Below are 25585 nucleotides of genomic sequence, written 5' to 3' on the forward strand. Positions count from 1 at the left end.
AGGTAGTGGACAGATGATGTATTTTGGAGTGCAGCGTGTTATCAGTGTGCACTGAGTATTTGTATGTGTCATAATGTCTGTCACAGCAGTAATCGATGGTGCATTGGTGTACAACTTGACTTTCATGACAACATGATGTGTTATGCATAATAGTTAGATTTTTTAGATTCTGGGCCTGTGTGAGCATTGTGTAAATCTCACACTAGGATCCATCCTATTTGGTTACATCTCTTTGCAATGGTGTACAACAAGTGCCAAAGTATGCAAGGTGATCAACTATCCTAGTATGGACATAAGGATGGAGGGTAGAGAAATCCATTAATGCATTTGGGCCTGTCTGGGGTCATGACTTAAGTAGACCCAATTGTTTACAGGTCATTTACCATGCATGCATGTGCTCACGCTAAATTTAAAGCCTGTGGAGTGAACCATGAAGGTGATGTGATATGTGGATTTCTTCAATGTTTCCAAAGGATTTGTGATGGTCAGGTGCGGAAACATAGTTGCAATAAATCCATGCTTCATGTAATTTCAGATATGTCCATGGCATGTGGAAAAGGGCCCAATGTCAGCGGGAACACAGCTGGTCACAGCAGTTCTGTACGCGAGACGTGAGGCGTCAGACATGGAGTGACCCAGTGACCAGGAGGATGCAAGTAGTGCCCTGGATGACATCAGCTCAAGCTCATCATCATATCAGTCATCCTCTGGTGGACACTCCCAAGTGGTGGTGGAATCAACAGGATCAGCTCCAACTTCATCCTTGTACACCCCTCAGTTCCATCTTCACCCTTCCTGTTGTCCTCCCAAACGTTTCCCATTCCCACTCCTCTAAGAGGAGATCAGTCTCTTTGCTCCAGTCACCTCAGCCCCTGCCCCTGTTGGCCGGCTACCCTGAGTGAGGTGGCTATTGACCTCCAGAGGAGCATCTCTGTGTAGCAAAATGCATTCCTGAATGCCATCCAGAGGCACAGCACCCAGCTGACCCAGATGTTTGCCTAACTGGAAGGCATTTACACTGCCATGTCAGCCCTCCAGGGATCTTTTCAGGCTCTAGCTTGCTCCCTCATGGCAGCCCTCCCCCTTCCAACCCTCCTCCTGCCACTACCCCAACAACATTCCCTCTTCCCATTCCTATCCCAAGGACACATACACCTAACCATGCACACTTGGGGTGGGCGGAATTTGTGTAGTCACACTACGCAAAGCTCTGTGAAACGGTAAAAATCTCAGCGAGCACCTAAAAGTTCTGCAAACACGCAGAATTGCTTGTTCTGCCCGTTCACGGTGCTTTTTTCCCGTTCACGAATGCTGTTTGCGTGCTCGGGGAGAAATATCTCACAAACAGGCATTTTGAAAGTGCGAACAAGCAAAACATTCTACAAAGCCGCGTATCGCGGAATTTTTGGCAATTCCGCATTCTCCTCGAAATGCAAAATTACCCAAATTACCAAAATTCCGCAAGCAGAACGGAATTTACCGCCGAGGCCTAATGCACACACTTCATCAGACACAAGTGCGACACACAAGACGTCAAAGAAATTCAAACATACATGCACACAGCAGCCACTCACATACCTCACCATCTCCTCACCCTCAGAATACCCCTAGGCACCACAGCAACACATACAGGACCATTCACAGACGCGCCCATACCCTGAGACACCACAATCCAGGCAGTCCACAACACCCAGCATTCCCGCAGACAATACACCAACTACCATTGAACCCTCCACCACACCCATATACCCAGATATTGCACCAACAGCCACAGATACCCCCACAACACCCTATCCACAGACAACACAGCAACAGCCACAGACCACTCCACAAAACCCAGCACATTCACATCACGCCCACCAAAAAAGTGCAAATACTCACAGTCACCCACACAACAGACACCAACACAACACACAGTGCAGTCAGCAGTCCCATCTCACACTTCCACTCCCTATTCCTACCAAACAGAACTCCATCCCAAACACCCTACCCAACTGTCCTGTAAATCTGTCATGTTTGCCCTTGTCCTTACCCCTGTGAAAATGACCTCAACTTCCAAAGTCCCCAAAACCCCTCCCACACCCAAACCCATCCCTTCCACTTCCCACTCCACCCCTGGAAAACAGCCTACCCACCCCCCTGAATCAATCCCAAAAAAGACAAAAAGAGAAGAAAAAACTACTTAAAGCTAAACCCAGCCCAAAAGCCCCCAAACTCAAAATCCTCCCCCCAGGACAACCCCACACCCCCCTAAACCTCTGCATCCCCTTTGCCAAGTACCATCATTGAGATGTCTGCTATGCCCAATGGATGCCCATTTGTGAGGAGATTCCCTGGTAGTGTCAGTAAGGGCAGGTTTAGTGGCACAGCACTGTGCTGTGGTACATGGACAATGAATGGACTGGTCATTGGCTTTTGTTTTATTGTTAGTTTGCTTTAAATTCAGTCATTAAAAACTTTCACAGTTTGGAAGTCATTAGTCCTGCCATTGCTTTTGTATTTATTTGATGCTATTGTATAGTTTGTGATGTGTGAATACAGTTGTGTTTGTTTGATCCCTGATTGCTGATCCAGTTGAAGTGGTTAGGATGATGTGACCATGGAGCCAGTGCTGGAGTTAGACAGGACAAGGGGAAATGCTGGATGGATGTCTATGTGGGTTGACATCCAAATGGTGAAGAAATTGCTTTGGGTGACAATTTATGTTGTTTGTATTTCAGCTTGGCCTGTCCACTGTCAACATCATTTAGGTTGTACTTTTCCCTATGATTTAGGTTGGATATGTGTGGGATGTGTTCAAGTTAGATATTTGTGCATCCACACATGGAGGATGTCAACTTGTCATACCTTTGTGGAGTTCTGCATGGACAGATGTCCATTTTCAGGGGTGTACCTTATGGTTACTTCATCTAGATGTGTCCCACATGCTGTAAGTGTTGTGTTTGTTTTCATAAGTTGCACTTACCCATTGCCTACACATGCATGGCTCTTGGTTATGCTCATGGTTTTCACTGATATACTTTAGTTCCCAGGTCCAGTGCATATGGAGTTTGTCAGACATGTACAAACTTTACTGTGCCCCAGGGCCCCAGCCTTTCAGGGTTTCTCCTGATAGAGGCATAGCTATCCTGTAGATATGGTTTTCATTGTGCCCTTAGAAAACTTCTCACACTGATTTTATGTAATCCCATTGACTGACATTGTCTTTTCATGTGGTTAATGTGTGAGAGTCCAGTACATAGTTGTAGCAGGGAAGGTGTGCTTCACTTTAATGACACATCCATACCGATGTTTCTTTGACATCAAAACAGGACCTTGGATGTGTGCAATGTGTGTGTCACATTCACTATAACTGTGCACAGTCTAAATATCGATTCCTAAATATCGACCTACAGTAATATCGAGTTGTAAATATCGAAGGTGAAGAATTCTGAGGTCAAGAATAGCGTTGGACAGAATATCGACCCTAAGGTAAGTAATATCGATTTTTTTTATATCGATGTAAGTAATATCGAAGTTAGTAATATCGAGCTCAAATATATCGATGTTACTAATTTCAATGTTACTAATATCGATATTTGTTTGTTGTTATGTATTTTATATGTATGTGTTATATGTTTTTTGTTAAGTATTTAATTTGTTTTAAATTATATGTGTACTAATCTTTATATATTAATAATGTTATTTTTTATTTAATTTTATGTTTTAGTACTGGAGCGAGTTGTGGGTTTAAAGAGGAATAGATTGGGAAGTAATTTAATTATAGTAAATTAATGATACATTTTTAGTTTTTGTAAATTAATTTTAATTAATGTTTGCGTTTAAGTTCTGTAGCGGGTTGTGGGTGTATAGGGGAATTGGGTGGGAAGTAATTTAATTGTAATTAAGTAATGATTTTCATTTTATTGGAATTGATAATTATTTTATTTTTAATTAATTATTAATTGGTAATTAATTATTTTAATTGGTAATTAATGTTTGTAATTGGTAATTAATGTTTGTAATTGGTAATTACATTTTTTAATTGGCAATTCATTTTTTAATTGGTTATTGCTTTTTTAACTGGTAATTCATATTTTTAATTGTTAATTACTTGTTATTAATTGGACATTATATTTTATTAATTGGTAATTATTTTTTCATAAATTATTTTTTGATTTAAAAATAAATGTATTGTTTACCATTTTTTAATTGTTAATCAATTTTTAATTAATATGTTTTTTGTTTTGAAAAATATTTTTGTGTTCAATATTTATTATTTGGTAATTAATATTTATTAATTAATATCTATTGGTATTTATTGTTAATTTATTGTTAATTAATTATTCAATTGTAATTATGTTTTTAGTAATTAATATTGGGTATTTGAAAATGATGTAGAGTTATTTAAAAATGCAATTATTAATTATTTTATTTACAATTATTTATAACTATGTTATATTTAACTTCTACGCTATCCAACGCTTTCCCTACTGTTGCACCCTCTGGAGTTGGAATAGTAATTTTTACCCCTACGCTATCCAACGCTTTCCCTACTGTTGCACTCTCTGGAGTTGGAATAGTAATTTTTACCCCTACGCTATCCAACGCTTTCCCTACTGTTGCACTCTCTGGAGTTGGAATAGTAATTTTTACCCCCACGCTATCCAACGCTTTCGCTACTGTTGCACTCTCTGGAGTGGGAATAGTATTTTCGACCCCTATGCTATCCAACGCTTTCCCTACTGTTGCGCTCTCTGGAGTGGGAATAGTAATTTTTACCCCTACACTATCCAATGCTTTCCCTACTGTTGCACTCTCTGGAGTTGGAATAGTAATTTTTACCCTTATGCTATCCAACGCCTTCCCTTCTGTTGCACTCTCTGGAGTTGGAATAGTTATTTTTACCCCTATGCTATCCAATGGTTTCCCCACTGTTGCGCTCTCTGGAGTGGGATTGGTAATTTTAAGATCTATGCTATCCAACATTTTTATTACGGTCTTTTTTTTACTGATGGATTTTGAATAGTATTTTTATTTATTTATCTATTTAATATTTTTCGTATAATATTAGATAATGTAGTATATAATTAATTTTATAAATATTAAATGTATATTATTTTTTTTGATTTATTAAACATAATTATTTAATTTTTATTTATGTTTTTGTTTTATGTTTGTAAATGTATTTGTAATGTATAATATTTTTTATTAATTTATACATTATTAAAATAAATATTAAAACGCATTGTTAAGTACGTATATATTATATATTTTCTGTATATGTTTAATTAATGTATTATTATTATATATGTTTTATTTATGAATTTTAAACCTTATTAAATATTTTTAACTATGTTTATTTTATTTATTAGTGTTATTTACTTTATTTTACATTTATATTTTTACAGAAAAAAACTATATTTTTAACATCGATATTTTTAACATCTATATTTTTATTTCGATATTTTTGTACTTACCATGTTGTAGATAGGATGTCGATATTCTTGCCTTTGATATTTCAGCATCGATATTTCTGTAGGTCGATATTTTCTAGGTCGATATTTTGTCAGTGATTCCACTATAAAATCTTTGCTGGAGTTGCAGTGAAAGAGACTCATGGTAGTAGTGGTACCTTTTCAATTACACTGTCTCAATGCTTGAGAAATGGTAAACTGCATGACTAGTGATGATCAGTAGTTACATGGCAGACAACTGAGAAGGGGCAATAGGAGTGTAGCATCTTGGTTAGAGTTAAAGTCACAAGGCCTCATGGTAGTTGCAGTCACTTCAATGCCACTTTCCCAACACTTGAGAAATGGCGAGCTACCTGACTTGTAAAATCAGTAGTTACATGGCAGACAAGTAAAAAGGGGCAAAAGGAATCTAGCAACTTGGTTAGAGTTCCAGTCACCAGGCATCATGGTAGTTGTAGTCAGTTCAATCACACTTTACCACATTTGAGAAACGGTAACCTGCATGATTAGTAAAGATCAGTAGTAACATAGCTGATAAGTGAGAATGGGAAAAAGGAATCTGGCAGTGTGGTTAGAGTTGAAGTGAGAGGGTCTTGTGGTAGATGTAGTCACTTCAAAGTCACTTTCCCAAAACGTGAGAAATGACAAGCTGCATGAGTAGTGAAGATCAGCAGTACCATGGGAGACAAGTGAGAAGGGGCAAAAGGAGTGTAGCATCTTGGTTAGAGTTGCAGTCAATAGGCCTCAAGGTAGTTGTAGTCACTTCAATGTCACATTCCCAACACGTAAGAAATGGCAAGCTGCATGACTAGTGAAGATCAGTAGTAACATGGCAGACAAACATTAATAGGTGTGATATTGTTGAGGAGGTGCTGTTGTCGAACACAAAATAATGCACACATCACCATCACAGTATATCATTTGCAAACACATGTGCATCTGTGTACAGTGTGCCTGCGCAGTACCAGTGTTTTAGCCTCGGATGGCATCCTCAGCAGATGTATTTGTGATTATTGTTTTGAATCAATCCCAGACAGGGTCCCTGTATATGAGTAAATTACTTAGGGACCCTAACTCCCTTGCCTTGGCCATCATGGGGCATCCTTTTGCAGGGGAGTCTATGGCAACAGGTAGTTGTATGAGGTAACACCGATTTAGTCCATGACAAAGTGGGTTTTGAATGTGGTTGAGCAGGTAGAGCAGCAGCATGACGTGTCTGATGGGCTCCATGACGGTAGAAGACATGTATAGGTGATTTTTGCCATTATATACCTCCCTTTTCGCCATCTCAGATGTGGTGGTTGGAGAGCCACAGACACGCCGGCTGTAAAGCAACTCATAATTGAGCAGGCAGTTCAATGGCGGTCCGAGCCTCCCACAGCCTCATAGGCCCATTCCGCGGGCACCGCGGTGGGAGTCGGCTGCTGGTGTTATCAGTTTGGCTGTGGGTTTCGCTGAGCCATTTTGCACAACTTGTAATATGGCCTCTGACTGCTGAGCTTGCAGTGGTCATACCGCCATCATCGGTACTGCAGTCCACGGACTGCCAAAATCATAATAAGGCCCTTATTCTTTAAATACAAAGGTCCCTGCCCCATGGTTTGCTTAGTGCCTAGGTCATGGGTGACTTATACGTACCAAGTCAAACTGGCAGTGACAGGCTGCAAATGGTAGCCCTAGGATATGTTTAAGAGGCTCCCTAAATGAGTGGCACAATAGGTGCTGCAGGGCCACATGTAACATTTAGTTTACTACCCCAAGTAAAATAATATACCACTTTACTAAGGCATTATAATTAAATTAAATATGCCAATTAGGAATGACCTAATTTTATCATGATTTGAGGTGTGAGCACAAGCACTTTAAGCACTGGTTAGCAGTGGTAAAGAGCACAAAGTCCTAATGCCAACACAAATGAATTCAGAAAAATAGAAGGGGAGTAGGCAAAATGTTAAGGGGAAGACCACCCTAAGAGTGGCAGGACTACTACTATCAAAGACCTGGTGGCGACTCAGTTGAAAGTATGCACTACCTTACTATTATGCTACAGTTGTAAAAAAAATATAAAAACTCAACATCCTGGAAATAGCTAACACTCTCAGGGAATGCCATAGTTAGTAAAACATGACATATTAACAAGAAAAAAATCACTGACATTGATTTCCTTACCGATTTTACATTTATAGTTCAGTATTCTGTCATTGTTTTTGCCATTATGCTTAAGGAAATGAACATAGGGCCTAATGGGGCACCGTTTCAATGTCTGCTTTTAATTACTACTCTGTCTGAGACTAAAGGAACCCAGCCCTTTTAAAGCCCTGGAATAAAGTGTTGAGAAACGAAAAACATCTAGCCTGCTGTCCTACGCAGCAGGAATTGACTAATGCAGTGGTTTTGACCTTTCTCTTCTTAATGTTTTGTTGAGCCTGAGTGTTCTAGATGAAAAATTAGATTATCTCGTTTTCTCTTTTTTCAGTTATAAAACTCCTTCTCTAAATACACAGAGCCTGATTTGGCTGTCTACTTGGGAGACCTGGCTGCTTTTGAATTATGTATGTATGCTACCAAAGCAGAGTTGTCCTCATCTAATGTGGGGTTAATGCGGGTGCAGCACATTGGCTATATAAAAACTAACAGCGTTTGACCAGCTTTTCGGGCAGTCTGACACTATCAGATAAGCCGACTTGAAAGGGCCAGTGTGTGAGCGGTTTCTTTTAGTCTTGCCATAACCCACTGCGCCTTACTAGTTGGCCCATCCATCATTTGCAGACTGTCAGACTACGCAAAATGCCAGTCCAACACTGAAAACATACCTTGTGGGCAGATTGCGGTATGGGAGAGCTTCAGTGGACTGCTCCGTTTTCGTCACATTTACCTTGTTTTTTTCCGATCAGACACAATTTTGTATGGTCTTGATGCACTTGTTTGAAGCCTCTGCCTGTATGGCTGCTCTTGGGGAGAAATGTGAGCCCAGTGATTAGTGGTTGAGTAATCTTTGGGATGTGCAATATAGTATTTCATTCTGAAAGCATTTCACTCCCCACTACCTCAGCGTTCTAAGGGGCCGATTATGATTGCGGATAATCCGCATCCTCCGGGCCGGTGGAAGCCACCGCCGGCCCGTAGGATGCGGATTATACGCTGCGGACTGGAAAAAGACTCCCCGCCAGATTAGGATGGCTGGGGGATCTATTTTCCGTCCGCCGCTTTTCCGCCGCAGTCGCCTTGCGACCGCGGCGGGAAAGCTCTAACATGGCTGGCGGTGTCTATCAGACACCACCAGACATATTAGGATAGCTGCGGACATATGCCTTTCCACGGCGGCATTTAAGCCGTGGAAAGGCATACTGTGTTGTCTTCGGGGGCCCGTTGCGGGCCCCCAGGGGTGAAGGGGGGGTGGGGATGCACATGGGGGGGGTACCTATGGTACCCCCCGTCCTTTGCGTGCACGAAGCGGCAGGCACCACGCGGTGCCTGCAGCTTCGTGCATGCAAAGGTAAACATGCATTTTTTTAACATTGCAGCGTGTGCTGCTTCAAGCAGCACCCGCCGCAATGTTAAAAATATAGGATGTGACCGCCAGGGTGGCGGTCACATCCTAATTAGCACGGAGGGACCGCCTCAGTCCCTGCGGACGGTCCCTCCTCCTCTGGGGTGGCGGACGGATGCAGGTCTGTCCACCATCCTAATAGGCCCCTAAGTTTGAAGTATGGGGAAGATTGGTGGATTGGGGCTGTTAAGCAGAGGTCTACCAAAGAATTCTCCCCACCTGGAGGTGGGGTCAGGCTTCCCCATTTCTGTAACCCCTCAGAAGCTGAATGCACTAATAGCTTCTGGTGCAGTAAATGTGCTTCTGCAACATGAGATGGCTGAATCTGTAGTCAAATAGGCTCACTTGAACATTTCAGAGGAAGATGATGTGGTGTCAGGGGAACAGTATGACTATGGTGTCTAAGAACTTTGAGTTACTGGGTGTACTGAGGAATGTGACAGATAATTTGGGATTTCCTGAACCTGTTAATAGTAATGAAAAAAAGGAAAACAGTCATTATCATGCTCCAGTGTTAGAATGCCCTGACTTTGCATCAAGCCGTCCATTTGGAAATACATTAAAAAACTTACCTTGTCGTGCTTTCTCTTTAAAAAATACATTGCAGAGGTTTGATGCTGTGGGTCCTTCTGTCTTCATGGTTGACTATTTTTCTGCCGAATGGTCTCTCCAGAGCACCACAAGCCACTGCAGATGGTGAGCTTATGAGCAAGCTATGCAGGGGTGCTGGTTGTGTAACTATATAAATAATGGAGCTGGTTTTGAAGATGGTGCGATCAAGAAAGGACCGACAGTGTAGCACCATCAAAATGAGAGCTATGTATTTCTTCAAAACCTGGAAAGGTGTTCTGTGGCATGTATGATGCCCTTGGAGATGTCAGTGTTTAGTGTGAGAGAAAATGGGCTGGGCATTGCCATCATCCAGATGCACATGTATGAGATCTTGTACAGCAGTGCTGAAATCATTTTTTGCGAGGACAAGCCCACTTTTGTTCAGTACAGATCGCTGGTACCAGCTATTCTGGTTTTTTTGGCAATATGTTCCTTGAAGGTGAGGTTTGTGTCCAGGGTGAATACAAGTGACTTGAGAGTGGGCAAAGTTGCTGTTTGAGTCCGTCTGCATGCCTGTCATTCAGCTAGGTTTGACCTAGCTCATACTTTGTTGTTTTGGTAAGCAACATATATTGTTTCTTGGTGGGGTTGAATTCAGAAAGATGCCGGATATCCAAGTCTGGAAGAGGTGCAAGCAGTCTTTGAGGAACAGCTTGCCTAGAGTGAGAAGGTGTTCAAGTACAGTTGTGTATCATTGGTCTTTCAAGCTAGAACAGACACAGTGCAGTCAGTCTTACAGGATTTCCAGTCTTTCTTCACAGGAGGAAGATCCTATGCCTTTGCTGGCCTTCATTGAAGAACAGGCCTACTTTTTATCAGACAGAACTTTTGAACAGCTCTCTGTGGCTGTCTTGGGAGCCTCCATCACTGATTGGCATCATATGGGGTTAAGGACTTGGAAGCTGAATGAGCCCAGTGGGGCTGTTGATCATCTGCCCTTTAAGCAGTTGTTGTTGTTTGCCCAGCAATGTCAGTCACTTATGAAAAAGTCCACAGAGGATAAAACAATTCTCCTGCTGCGGTTGTGTTTTCTTTAGGAGATTACTTCCATGGTCGATTTTCAAAAATTGTTCACAGTTCTTTCATGGTATGTCCTCTTGTCACGAGCCCAACAACTTGATTCTGCCTAAAACCACCGTGCCCCCCAAAGCATGACTATCAGCCTCCATCCTTTTGTCATCCCAACTCACCCTTTGGAGCACATCGACAGCACTTTCTGGTAAAATCGCACAATTCAATTATTGATCTTTGCATGCTTCAATTATTGGAACAGGGCTGTTGTTTGGCCTTTCGCTGGGTGCCTTCTCAAAATTATTTACAAATAACTACTGTTCATCATCTTAGGGTAATACAAACTGCCCTGTGGAAGGAATTCAGTTTCAGTTGGCCAAGAATATAATTTGTAACGTGTCAATTGCAGACAGGAATGGTTGAATTCCATCCCTTTTCTGGTAAGACAGCTATATGAAGATGACAGACACATTGGGGGTTTGAAACTGGTGAACAGGTTTCTGGTGGAAAAACATTAGATAGTTACTTTGCAGACCATCTCATCCGTGTTGCATCCTGGAGACTTTCAGATGTCCATGAACATAAATTATAAATCCTTCCATATTACAGTCCACACCAGTCATCAGTAATACCTATGTTTTGGAGCAGAATCCGACCATTCCAGTTTCAAATACTGCTTTTTGGTTTAGCTTCCACACTTCAGGTATTTCCTAATAATCTTGCTCCTTTGGTAACACTGTTCCATGTCAAAGGAATCAGGCTTTTACCTTCATGGATGACTGGCTAATTGCTGCTTCTCCTTTCTCAAAGGCTTGGGAAGATACAGGGAAGATACCTATGGGTGAGAGAACTCAATTACTAAAGGGTTGATGAAATTGGATAGGAGTTAGACATGAAGGTAACAAAGTGCACAACTTACCTGGTGCAGGCAGAGAAGATACTGTAAATAGCCTCTGGAATACTGCAGACACTGCTCAGAAGCCAGATATAATATACTTCAGTAGGAGCAAGGCGGCCTGGACAATGAGACAAACTGACATGATAGTAACGATACAGGAATTACACACAGTGGGTAGGGTAACTAGAACCAAAAAAGGGAGAAAACAACAAAGGAAAAAGGGATAAAACAAGGCAAGTGTGAACTGTAGCGAGTACTCAAACGTCACAACAACTGCTGTTGCCAGACAAACATAGTCAATACAGATGAGGTTGAAATACCTGGTTTGCCACTATTGGAATGCAATTTTGGATGATTTTATTTGTCCTCTAGTGGCTGGGGCTATGTATATGAGTCTGGGAAATGTAGTCTTTCAGGTTCAAGTGCATATTTTCCACTTGCCTGGCTGCCATCTCTTCTAGGTTCCCAGTCTCCTGTGCCAAAATCTGTCTTGAAACCTGCCAACTTGATGGCACAAAGGTGTTGGACTCCTCTGAAATGGCCAAAATTAAGGGATTTAGGTGTCTGTCAGAACTATGAGTGGGCGTAACTGGCGTAATTCACAATAGTGTAATTACAAGTAATTACTGTAAAATTACAAGTAATTATGAGGGGCGTGGCTAACCCCCTAAAATGGCAGACGTGTTCTGGTGAGGCTCCGGACCCTGTGGGGAAAATCCTGCCTAATCGCCCTAATTAACATGGTAATTACCACCTGCACGTCAGAGCACCGGAAATAGACCCAGAGCAGCATGCAATCAAGTGTGGACCAGACTCTTGTAATGCTGCTGCAGCTTGTAACCCACCCGAGGCGACTGACAGAACGGTCTACCTGTGACGCACTGCTGATGCCGGGACGTCAGGTTTCTTGCCTGCGGTTGAGCTCAGAGCTTCCTGTGCCCGGAGGTGAGAAACGGAGGCCGCGATTGAAGGGGGCTCGGCGGAGCACCCAGAGGCCCTGCTGATTCGAGAACCGGGGTGCCCGTGTCCCACTGGGCATACGAGGTGCTCTCATCCACGTCGAGCTAAAAAAGGGCGGTGAGTGCCGGGGGCTGGGCAGGTGTCCGACTGCTTCGTGCGCTTGTTCCCCCGCCTCCTGAGCCACCACTACAGAGAGGAAAGAGTGACACTGACAGCTTATTAGACTGCAGTAAGGGGTGAGGGGTCTACTTTAGTCCATCACTGCTGAACCGTCGGATCCCGTGCCTTGGACCGGAAGGACTCTGGGGGGGTGCCGCTATTTCAACACAGACCGGCGTGAATGTAGCTGGTGGAGAACTGGCCGGGACAGAACAGTACACCCTGACACTCCTCGAACCTCCATATCCTCACTGTGGGCCACTGTAGACAGGCCTCTACTGCACTCTGATTCGAAGAACAACAAAGCGTCTCACTAGAACACTATACAGAAGCTACGACAAGTAACACAACCATCTACCATACATATCCAACTGCTTCAGCTGCCTTCAGGTCCATTGGGACTCACACTGGGCCCTCATGAATGTACTCATGAGGCGGCCATACTACCAAGGGCGGGCTTCAAGACCGCTAAACACCCCCCCCCCCCGCAATCAGCTACAGGTTGCCCATGGCCTATAAGTAACAACACCGGTTATAACAAAGTATACAACTATAATAGCCTGGACATTGCAATGACCGCCGGCCTGCAACAGGGAAGTACAGGATCACACAGAGTTTACACTGAGCCCAAGGCCACACAGTGGTATTCCATCAGGACAAGACCTTGGCAAACGCTACAAGTGGGGCGGAGTCTGATCATGGAAAGGTGGCGGAGAAGGAACAGGACCACGGAAAAACTCTACTTGCCATTGAACGCCAAATTACTGAAAACACCACACAAATAAAGCAACTTCAACCACAGGTCAGCAGCCTACAAGACAGGGTAGAGGATGCTGAAGGTAGGAATAGGCGCAATAACATACGCGTCATTGGTCTGCCGGAGCGTAGCGAAGGCACCAAGGCTGAAGACTTCATGGAGGCCTGGTTCAGAGAACATGGGGCACAGGATGGACTATCACCATATTTCTGTGTGGAGAGAGCACATCGGATCCCAACTGGGACACCACAGATGGGAGCCATCAAGAAAAAGCTACGGATAGCCCAACTAAAATAGGCTTTGCTTTTCCCAGCTAGATTAAAAATTATTCACAACAGGAAAACCCATTTCTTTGATAGCCCAAACGATGCAGAGGAATGGTTGGAAATCATGAACTTAGGCTCAAGCCAGAGTGGATCATCGGATGCAACTGACCGGGGCCCTGTGAAGTCACAAAGACATGGCCACCCCCGTACCTACAAGAACTTACAGGACAAACTAAGCACTGGTCTGACCCTGGAACAACAACAGGCGGATAGGGCGGAGGCCCTGGCCACTGCCGGTTCCTTCAGAGATAATACCAATAAGATCCTGTCAAACTCGGATGAAAGCACCATTCACTCAGGCTCTGACCACAGCCTCACCCTGTTCCTTTCAGTAACACCTTAGACTGTGGACAAGTTAGTGGATAACTGACAACTCACCTGTCTACCACACCAAACCCCATGATGGGGCCTGATGAGTGATATAGCAGAAGTTCTAATTATTAAGATATCCTCTTATAATCCTTTGTTTACAGGGGCCAATATAAACATAATCAACACCCCTTGAGATTTATTGTTATACAGTTCTATAGAATACAGCCTGTTTACTAATACAGCGCAGAACTTTATAGCTGCTTTTCTTTGTAAGAACTGCTCAGGTAAAGTAAAGATGTGCATGAATGAGGCGATTGTACTCTCTTTGCAAAGGTATGCTTATACACACCCCCAGTGTCCTTTGAGCTACCAGGACTCTGCATTTGCACCCACCACAATATGGACGTTAGTAGCAACCCCCCACTAAGCGAATGCACTGTTATGTGGTACCTGTATGTTGGGAATCTTTGTCGAGCCCAGCGTTGTTTGTTGGCTGAGCCGCGAATTGTTAGTTTTAAGGGAAACGGAAACTCCTGGTCTGCGACAGTTACACTGCTCCTCGCTACAAGGAGCTTCATCTACCATAATAACTTATGCCTAGAGATCACACCACCAAAGGCTCTTACAATCTGCTGACATGGAATGTGCGGGGGTTGGGGGCTGTACAAAAAAGACACCGTGTTCATGCTCACTTTCTTAGGTGCAAAGCCCATATTGTCTTCCTCCAGGAATCCCACCTTACTGACTCAGAGGCTTTAAAGACCCATAAAAATGGCTAGGCAATATATATTCCACTAATTATTCAGCGTTTGCCAGAGGAGCGACCATCTGGACCCGGCATGGTGAACCATTTACGGAGCTCGGATGTTGCATTGATGACCAGGGTAGATATATCTTATTGAAAGGAACTCTTGATGGCGTAGCCATGGTCTTGGGATGTATAAATGCCCCTAACTTTGACCAGGACTAATCTTTCCACAGTTTAGGTACAGCCCTTGTAGGGTGAGATATGATTCCCTGGATTCCGGAATGGGACTGCCATACTAGATATCGACCTAGACAAGTCCCATCCCCCATCGCATGGCGCTGGCACCTGCTAGCAAGTGGATCTCCTGAAAACATGGTTAGATAGATGGGGACTGTTGGATGTTTGGAGATTAATGCACCCTACTCACAGAGAATATTCCTTCTATTCCCTGGTCCATCACCTCCACACCAGGATAGACAGATTTTTATGCTCAAACACCATTGCTACACATATCAGTCAGTCCACATACCTAGCCAAAACATTTACGGACCACAATACCCTAGAACTAACACTTACTTGGGGACGAGTACGACCCCGGTGCCCACCTGAAAACTGTGTCCCCAGTTTTTGGAAGAACCCCCGTTCGGCACTGCTATCTCCACTACCATTAATAATTACTTCTCTGAATATTAGAATACTGCTTCCTCCCACCTAATAGATTGTGACACGCTTAAGGTGGTGGTGAGGGGGTCTGCCATTGGACAGGTGGTGGGGCCAGACAAGAGGTACATCAACACCTGATTAGAATAGCAAACCTGATGAATACTTTAGAACCGGAGGCTGTGGCAGATCTGGAAAAATGAGAGGCCTTTCAGGACGCTCGCATTGATCACGCCGACACTCTAGAAACTCTGCAGGTTATTGACCGCAGGGCCTTCACACAGAGGAAGCTCACTGAGGCAGACAAGGCAGGGACACTATTAGCCCACATAGTACGGGATAGACCAGAACCACCGATCATTACACACATTAATGCACCGAACAAAGGAATAGTCCACACACAACTCGAGATAAATGAGGCCTTCTGTAACCAATATGGTTTTTTGGGGGGTGAGGGAACTCCCACGGTAACAAGGGGTACTAACAGGGGGAGTTTTTCCAGTGGGTGTAGCGGGCTACCACCCACAGCAACAAAGGGGATGGAAAGGAGCCCTGGAAAGGGAGGGGCCAGAGGCAGAGCACCTAGGGAGAGTGGGGCCAGTTGCGGGATGGCAATAGAACACATTCACAAAAGACTAAAATACCACGTGGGTTAATTAGCTGTAGTACTAATATTACGGTAGGGGAGATAAACAGCAACATCAGCATTCTTTCCTGGAATGTGGCAGGGATAAAAAGAAAACTTGTATGCCCAGACTGGGGTCTGTTCATAGACACACATGATATTTGCCTCATGCAGGAGACGTGGGCCTTGGAAAACAATCAGCGAAGTGGCTTTGCTACCTTTAATATACTAGCCACAACGAGGGGTAGGGGCAGACCATCAGGTGGCTTAAGCATCTGGGTGGGTACGCACCTGGGAGCTAAAGCAGAACAGGTGCCAAAAAACTCACTTGATATACAATGTGTTGTCCTAACACTTCCAGCTAAAAAAAAACATTGCCCTAATTAATATTAACTCCAGGCCAACACAGAGTGGGAAAGAGTCTAGTGTTATTGAACAATTGAGAGAATATATACTGTCATTGACCCAGAGTACATCTAAATAATAGGGGGGCGATTTCAATTGCCAGTTTGAACCCCTTTGAAGTATGAGTCTAGATGACCCAGACACTGAGAACCAGTACTGGAACATTCTGGAACCCCTGATTTCACCGGTTAAAGCATGGACGCGGTTGGTTTTACAAATTAACTCACTTACTCTCTCCTTATCCCTGAGGTCTTGTAATGGGAGACTAAAATTGGACAGACCTGGCCTATCGACATTTAATAGAGAAGGGCAAACATCGACCATAGATTATATCATGATTGAATCTAGATCTTGGGATAGGTTTCTGGATTTTCGGATCCAACAGCGGAAAGACAGTGACCACAACGCTCTGGTAATGACACTTAAGCCAGGGAGCTGGGGCCTGTCAAACTACCAAATAGAGCCCAACCCTGCCCACAACCTCTCCTGCTACACAACAACAGACGGAGAGTAAAATGGCCTCACATACTGGGTTCTCCAAATAAGTTTGCACACATATACCAGCAGTTTGTGCTGTATTTTAGTGAAATGGCTGGGGCTGGGATATTGGGTTCCCAAGTTGGTTGGGATACAAGGCCTGTTGAAATCCACAACCAGCTGACCTCTAGAATGCTTGAGGTTTTTTATCCGGAAGGGAGAAGCAAGGAAAAACTGGTCCTGACCCTTCCACGGTATTATGCCATTTGCCGCAAAAAGAAAAGAGGTTTAATTGAAGCTATTAAGGCCAAGGATAAGTCAAGGATTAAGGAACTCCGGTTGCAGTACAAGCAGGTGATCCAACAGGAAAGAAAGACCTGGGAGGTTGATAAATGGGAAGATCTGAGAACAGCTCTACAGTATAAGGATTTGAAATCCTTCTGGGCAATAGTTAGTAACGGTGGGAGGGAGGATAGAACAGCAATAACCCCTAACAATGCTACAGCAGTATGGGAAGCCCATTTTGGAACCCTGTATGCACACTCGGGCAATAACGATTCATTATCGATGGGGGGGGGGGGGGGGGGTGCAAGAGATATCCATCATTAAGTGGAATCTGCTATCGTCAAGCTATTACCCAAAAAAGCGCCCGGGCTTAATAAACTTCCAGGGGACCTATTTTGGTCAGAACCGAAAATATGGGCCCCCTATCTCTGTGTCCTGTTTAATTCCATCTTAATGGGGATGGACCCCCCAGACACCTGGCGCGGTGCAGAGATAGTTCCCATCCACAAAAAAGGCTGCCCCCTGTTACCTTCAAACTACAGGCCTGGCAGCCTGATAGACAGAGCTCAGAAGTTGATGGGACGAATAATCTTGGCAAGAATCCAGGCCTGGGTAGAGGAAAATGAGATCTTGAGTACTCTCCAGGCCGGATTCATAACGAGTACGTCAACTATCGACCAGATACTCCGACTTCAGGTGCTCTATTGGAAAACAGTGGTGGGTGGCAGCCTCTACCTCATTTTTGTGGACCTGAGGTCTGCATTCGATCTGGTCCCTAGGGATAAACTGTGGAGAGTTCTTCTGGATCTCGGTATCCCATTATACCTCCTGGATGTGCTAATAAGGCTCCACACAGAAACCTTTGCCCAGGTGAGATGCGGGAAACATGGAGAACTGACAGCCCGTTTCCCAGTAAAAAAGGAGTGCGCCAGGGGTGTGTGCTGGCTCTCACCCTCTTTAGCATATTTATTAATGGGCTTATAGATTACCTATTAGGTGTTAAGGATATCGATGCCCCAAGACTTGCCTCAGGTAGGGTACCTGCATTGATGTTCGCGGACGACACCTTGTTGTTGTCCAGGACACCAATGGGCATCCAACGTGCCCTGGATGGCTTCGCAGATTTCTGTGCGTTAAGAGGCCTGGAGATAAACTTATCTAAAACTAAATTTATGATTTTGAATCCCCCAAGGCATACCCACCCAAACCCAGTATTGAATGGTATTCCTCTAGAGAGAGTAAAGACCTTTGAATATCTAGGTATTATTCTCGAGGAACATCTGGGATGGGATGCGCAAGTAGCTAAGTCTGCTTTAAAGCTGACTTAAACGGTGGGTGGGCTATCAAAAATGCACAGAATATCTGTTTACAAGCCTGCTGCTCTAGTTATAGAAATTTACAAAGTACAAGTGAGAGTGGCTTCTATATATGGGGCGGAACTTTGGGGGCACTACAGGCCTATAAGTCTAACCAGGGTTAAACACTCATTTATGAGGAACTTGTTAGGATTGCCAGTTAGCACCCCGTTAGTGCCTCTCAGGTTGGACCTAGGGTTACTCCCTATGGAGGAGGAGGTGGCACTAAGACCACTCACTTACTGGAGAAGACTGGTCTGTCCCTGAATTGGCTTCCTATCGAAATGAGTTTAGGGATGTATGGGCTATAATTAGAACTAAGAAAATCCTGTGGCTAATTCATATTAAGGGACTATGTGGCAGGATTAGCCTACCAGAGCTTTGGGGATCACCTTATGTATTGTGCCCGGTACTATCTAGGGCGGATCTGGTATACCAGTATAGGCAGCATAATTTACTGGCTCTCCATGTTAGCTCCTCAGCTGGTAGACTGACTTCTCAGTTCCTTCAAATAAAAGAGGAGTATAAATAGGAGAAATATTGCATTCCAGAGCTGCAGTCGCGGATTTATAACCAGGAACAACTGCAATTGAAATGTCTGTTCAGCATACCACTCTGTACTGTATGCGATGGGGAGAACATAAAAAAGATAATATGCCAATTGTATTCCCTTTATCACATTGCAATGCTATTTTGGTAATCAATAAAGTATGTTTTAAAAAAAATTACCAGCAATTATGGGTAATTATGTGAGAAGCGAAATCCAGCAATTAGCACTATTTCCTTTCAAAATGCACTCTTGAGTATGCATATTACGCTAAGTAAATAACACTAAATGCTACAGGACCCGAACAGCAGTAGCCAACAGCCGCTCGTTCTTTCTTGCTTTCTTAGTTTGTTGATCATGTGCTCCTGCAGTAGGCCTTTTGCCCCAAATTACTCTAAATTACTCAAGCTGGTGTAATTGCATAAGTTTGGTAATTTTGCATGACAAGAGTAAAGCGCAATTACTGATATTACTCAGATTACTCTGGCTTAATTAAAATTTCCCCCAGGCCTAGACAGAACGGCTTTTAGAGGGCCACATGGCAAGTAGGAACTACGGGGCCTGACCTACAACTACTAAAGGCTCCGAGAAACTTGCCTAGGACCCTTTCAGTACCTGACTCTCAGTGGTAGTGTGGATTGAGCAGCCCAAGGCTTTTTCGGGAGGAGGCAGGTGATGGGCGAGCACAGACTCACATCTCAAAATACGCCCAGCAACCCAATAAATGACTTTCTAGTCAAATACTTGCTTTTATGTTAAAAGGAGCATGTATCTACTAAGACAAAGTAAAAAAGAACAACGCACTGGAAATGTTAGACACAGCCTTCTTAAAGCAGGCCCACTAGCATTACCCGGGTCAGCACCTGTGGCACTTCCTTATCTATGAATGATGGTTATTCACCATTCATGTGTGGCGACATCAAAGATTAGACCCATTTACTAGTTGAAAATCTTAACAATTCTTTCAGAGCTTTTAGCAAAAGTCCATGTGTCCCCATACCTGGGCATGTCAGTCATAACAAGTTCCCCAGGGACCGGCGGGCTGGTATGAGTCTTACCGGCACTGATTGGGATGGCAGTCTGGAACCACAGGCACATGTTCCCAGCTAATGGTGACCAGGACTCTCAAATCTGTGGCTGCTGTGGCAGAGATCCATGGTGCTGCTCCAAACTGGTGGTAAATCTTACTCTTTGGGAACAGTTAATGGGTCCTCCATTTCTCAGGTAGGTGAAACATTGGTTGCTGTGCTAGGATGACAGCCCCTTCTAGGCTCTATCCCTCTCTTGACATGCAGGGGGTCTTCACAGCACACATGGAGCAACTGCTCTTAGACTTTTGTACTATCCTCTCCAGACATAAGGGGGTCACTTAGCAATATCAACAAGGTGATGGCCCTCTTCATGTCAGAGCACTACCAAGGGCAACAACCTTCCCTTACTTGCAGTAAAGCACCAGAGCAGGTACCCTTCCTGTAGTTCCTTCTCTTGAGATCAGGGCGTTGCATAATGCACAACAGCTACTGTCCTGATCAGTGCAGTGATCCGGTCCTTTCTGCAGCCCCCACATGCCATTTGGTGGTCATGGAGTGCACATGGGGAGATGACTCATTGGCACACTGTACTCAAAAGACCAGACTCTCATATTCTACTCCTGGGATTCTCTTGGTAGGATCCCCACTGAACCTCATTCCCTGGAGGCAATCTCACAGGGCCCACTGGTCTTGAGTCAGGCAGAAGCTGATGCCATAGGCTTGGGATCTTGATTCTCCTGGGTGATATCCCATCACCCAGCATGAAAGAGTGGCAGATCTTTAGTTTCCAGTCCATGTCATAACAAGCAGAGCTCATGCTGAGCTTCTCCACACTGATGTACAGCTTTGGACAATTTTGGAGTCTCAAGCTCCACTTTTTATAATCCTTTTCCAGACACACTGGTGATGTAGTGTCTGTGAGCCTGATTTAGAGTTTGGCAGACAGGTTACTCTATCACAAACATGACGGCACTGTTTTCAATGGCTATTTTAATGTGGTGAATGGGATATCCATCAGATTTGTGATGGAGCAACCCGCTTGCAGAACTTTAAATCAGACACTCTGTCTTTAAAGTTTATATGCTTGCGGTTGCCCATTTTAAAGTGTACAATCTTTGGTTGTGCTCTCCCCCCAGAGACCAATCTCTCACAGCAAGACAGTATCCAGTCTTGATTTCATAGCCCTAAACACAGGCTATGGGAGGAACTAGAGGTTCTCACTTTGATATCAGCCTCAGTGATGTGCAAATCAAAAGGTTACCAGAGGGCCCCAGCCCTATTCTGTATGATTATCCTATTATCCACATATCCTTCCTCAGATGTGCTCAGGTCCTTTTGACCAATAACCTCCTTTCAGAGGCAAAGAGCCCATATTAATGTTCAATTAACAGCCTGGCTCTTTCATTTTCCAATGTGCTTTCCACTCAACTCTGAGAAATGCAGTAACCCACAAGTCTGTCTTGGGGAATCTCTACCTCTCTTTCCTCTTCCAGCAAACCCTAGACCTCCCAAAATGGAACCCAGTGTGTTCCATGTCTTGTACACATGTGCAGCCTGCTAAGTACTGTACCCTTGCACAGGCATTCATATATCCCAGTGTTCTTTCTTAGCACTTCATGCTATCTCCTACATGCAGTACCTGCTCGCAGGCTCACATATAGACCCATGCATTCACATAACCACATGCTCTATTTCCTGTTGCACTGTACCTTCTCAGAGTCGCACCTGTATCCAAACAAGCACACACAGCCGTGCATGCTATTTCTTGATGTACTGCACCTTCTCACAGGCATACATTTGTCACAGCATTGAACATGCTTCCTGTGCATTATCTTCTGGTGCATTGTACCCTCCCACAAGTACATATGCATTTTAGTGCTGCACACAATCCAATGCAGGCCCAGTGTGAGTTAGGAACACAGCAGCAGAACTTTACAAGAGTGGCTAGGGGGTGCCATTAACATTACAAAGGTAAAAACGCCTGTTCATTCTACTGATTGCTAAAAAGTAAGAACAAGATATGCTTCCACTGCCGCTCTCGTGCTGCTTAATACCTCAGGAAGTCAGTAGCATTCAACCACTTGAGGAAATTACTTTTAGCGCCCCTCCTGGCCCAAGAAGAATGCAGTCCATTTGACAAACCTAGGTCAAAACGCACATGCATGATCCATATATGCACTCATGACCAGGAATCAGTACCAAGAATTCAAATATCACCGAACCTGTGGCACTCATGCCTATCACCATGCAAGTGACTTTTATGTCTCAAAAGAGCCATTCTTTGGGATCTGCATTTCTTTGCTTCTCAGATACAGCATTGCTGTTTGTTAGACTAGCCGGACAATTAGGCACCCAAAACTGACATCAGCCTACAGGTCGGTTTCTGTTTCATTCCATGTTCAGGATGGCTCACAAACATTTATGTGGATAGGGACTCAGTGTCTATCCTTGAAGGCTATGTATCTGCCAGGTTGAGAGAATGTCTTGCAGACAACCCCAGTCACCAGTTGTTCACATCCTCATATCATTTTGCTCATCTACATGTTTCAGAAGATAGATGTAGGGGCACTCAACTTGGGTATGGTATAAAAATATCATTGTGAGATTATCATCATCTGAGATAAATATGTAACCCTAAATATTGTTTACTAAAAATATTGTTATAGGAAGCCTTCCTGCAATGGGACAATATGTATGTAAACAGCATTTAAAATATGGTACTTAAGTCAGATTATATTTGATGTATAATGTTATGATGTATAATCTTCATAGGATGCTCCTGTTTCATTTTTACAGGGAAACTCCATGCCTACAGCTTTGCATGGTTTAGGCCCATTCTCTGTGGTAGCCACAGTAGATCATGTATGCCTTCTATCCTATTTTGCTACATCCAATGTGGTTGGTCTGGCTCCAACAGTAGAGATAAGATAAGAGTTGGTTACCCTTGTATGGTCTGACGTCCTTTGTTCCCCCTCACTTTAACTTAAACTAAAAAGCTGTTTTGCAGACACAAAGCTCTGATTTCCCAAATCTAAGCTGTTGGGAACACAACATACCTTTTGGGTATGTTCAAAACCAAAATTGCAATTCGGTAACTCGTTACTGAATAGCAAAATAGGTCTGTGACTACATACCTCATCATAAATTGAAAGCGGCTCGCTTAGGACGTCCCTTCTAATTAGCTATTTCTTCTGGTATGTATCATTGGTTTGTGACTACAATTGTAGTAGGAAATCATTGATATGTTACTGACACTTCAAAGGAGATGGTAACTATTAGAAATTGTATTTCTGGTTGACTTTAATGTGAGCCCTGGCCAAGCAGTAACCACAATCCTGGTAAGGTTAAAGCACTAGCAGACCCCAAATTAACACATGATCAACCTCAGGTAGCTTGTCACAGAGCAGTCAGGATTAACTTGATGGCAATATGTAAAGTATTTGTGCAACACTTCAAACAGTAAAACAGTGAAACACAACACAAAAAGAACCCCACACCAGGTTAGAAAAATAGATAATAATTTTAAAAATAAAACAAGACCAAAAAGAAAAAAATCCAATCAGTAGAACCAGGGTGTTGGAAAATGTCTCTTTCTGAAGGGGAACTCCTAACCTTTTGCCTTTCTCCTCCTCTTTTTCTGACCTTGTTTTTGTTTGCCTTACTACTGCTGACTAGTTCTAAAGTGCATGTGCTCTCTCCTTAAACATGGTTACCTTATCTCATACCCAATTGGCATATTTATTTCACTGATATGTTCCTAGAAAAGTACACTACATGTGCCAAGGGACAGCAAATTAAATGCTACTGGTGTGCCTGCAAAACTGATTGTGTCACCCACTTAAGTAGCCCCTTAACCATGACTCAGGCCAGCCACTGGAGGGACTGGGTGTGCAGTTTTGAATTGAAATGCCGGCCTGGCAAGTCAAGCCTCTTACCAGTCCTAAACCTTCCTTTTTAATACACATAAGTCACCCCTAAGGTAGACACTGGACGGCCCAAGGACAGGGTGCCATGTATTTAAAAAGTAGAACATGCACTTTTAAGTTTTACATTTTCTGTTAGTGAAAAATGTTTACATTTGTTTTCACCACTGCAAGGCCTATCCCTCCATAGGACAACCTTGGGATTACTTTATTAAATTTTATAAGTATAATGTTCAATTGGGAAGAGATGTTATTAAATTTTATAAGTATAATGTTCAATTGGGAAGAGATGCGACCTCCAAGACTGGTGTCTTTGCAATCACAATATAATATTACAACTTATGGTGAAGTCATATTTTAAATTGCAATTCTGAAAATGTCACTTTTAGGTAGTTGGCATTTTATAACTTTAGCCATTTTGGTGCCTGGTGCCTGCCTCTGTTCAGTCTGAATTGGGTGACAGTTGGGCTTTGTATGTTCCTCTAGACAGCCACACACAAAGGGAGCTTAGGTGTGCCACACACAAAGAGAGCTTAGGTGTGACTTTTTGGGCCATCCTGGGAGATGGGAGGGAGGAACTGGGCACAACATCATACTCACACATGGACAGGCTGTGTCCTGTCCACACACAAAGGCAAGCATACCCCCTGTAGTGAGTTTTGAGCCAGGGCAGGAAGAAAGGACCTCTGTGCACTTCAAAGTCCTTGTTTGAAGTCTACCTCACTTTAAAGGCGCCACTGGGTAAATTAATTGGACTTCTGACCCTACCAGTGATGACTAGCGCTAAAGTGCATGCACTCTTTCCTTGAATCATGGTAACAGTAACTGATAACCAATTTTCATATTTAATTTACTTATAAGTCCCTAGTAAATTGTACTGCATGTGCATAGGGCCTGTAAATTAAATGCTAAAAGTGGGCCTGCAGCACTGATTGGGCCACCCACTTACGTAACACCTTAACCATGTCTCAGGCCTGCCACTGCTGGGCCTGTGCATGCAGTTTAAATCTGCAATGTAGACTTGGCAAGTTAAACCTCTTGCCAGGTCAATACCTTCCTTTTTTAAATGTCACTCCTAAGGTTGGCCTTGGACAGCCCAAGGGCAGAGTGCAGTGTATCTAAAAAGTAGGACATGCACTTTTAGGTTTTACATGTCCTGGTTGTGGAAAAACTCCTAAATTAGATTTTCACTACTGCAAGACCTACATCCCATAGGATGGCATTAGGATTGCTTTATTACATTTTATATGTTTAATGTTTATATGTTTAATATCCAATCGGAAATAGATAAGACCTCTGATTTCTCTGGAAACACAATTTAAATTCACAATGAATGCTAAAGTTGTATTTTAAATTGCAATTCTACAACTGCCACTTTTGTATAGTTTTAACACCATATACAGGGTCTGGGCTGACTGGCAATAAGGACAAGCCTCACCAGAACAATGATAAACCAAGAAAAATACCAATATTGCCACCTTATTTGAA

The sequence above is a fragment of the Lissotriton vulgaris genome, chromosome 12, assembly GCF_964263255.1.
Source record: "Lissotriton vulgaris chromosome 12, aLisVul1.2, whole genome shotgun sequence".
NCBI classification, from domain to species: Eukaryota; Metazoa; Chordata; class Amphibia; order Caudata; family Salamandridae; genus Lissotriton; species Lissotriton vulgaris.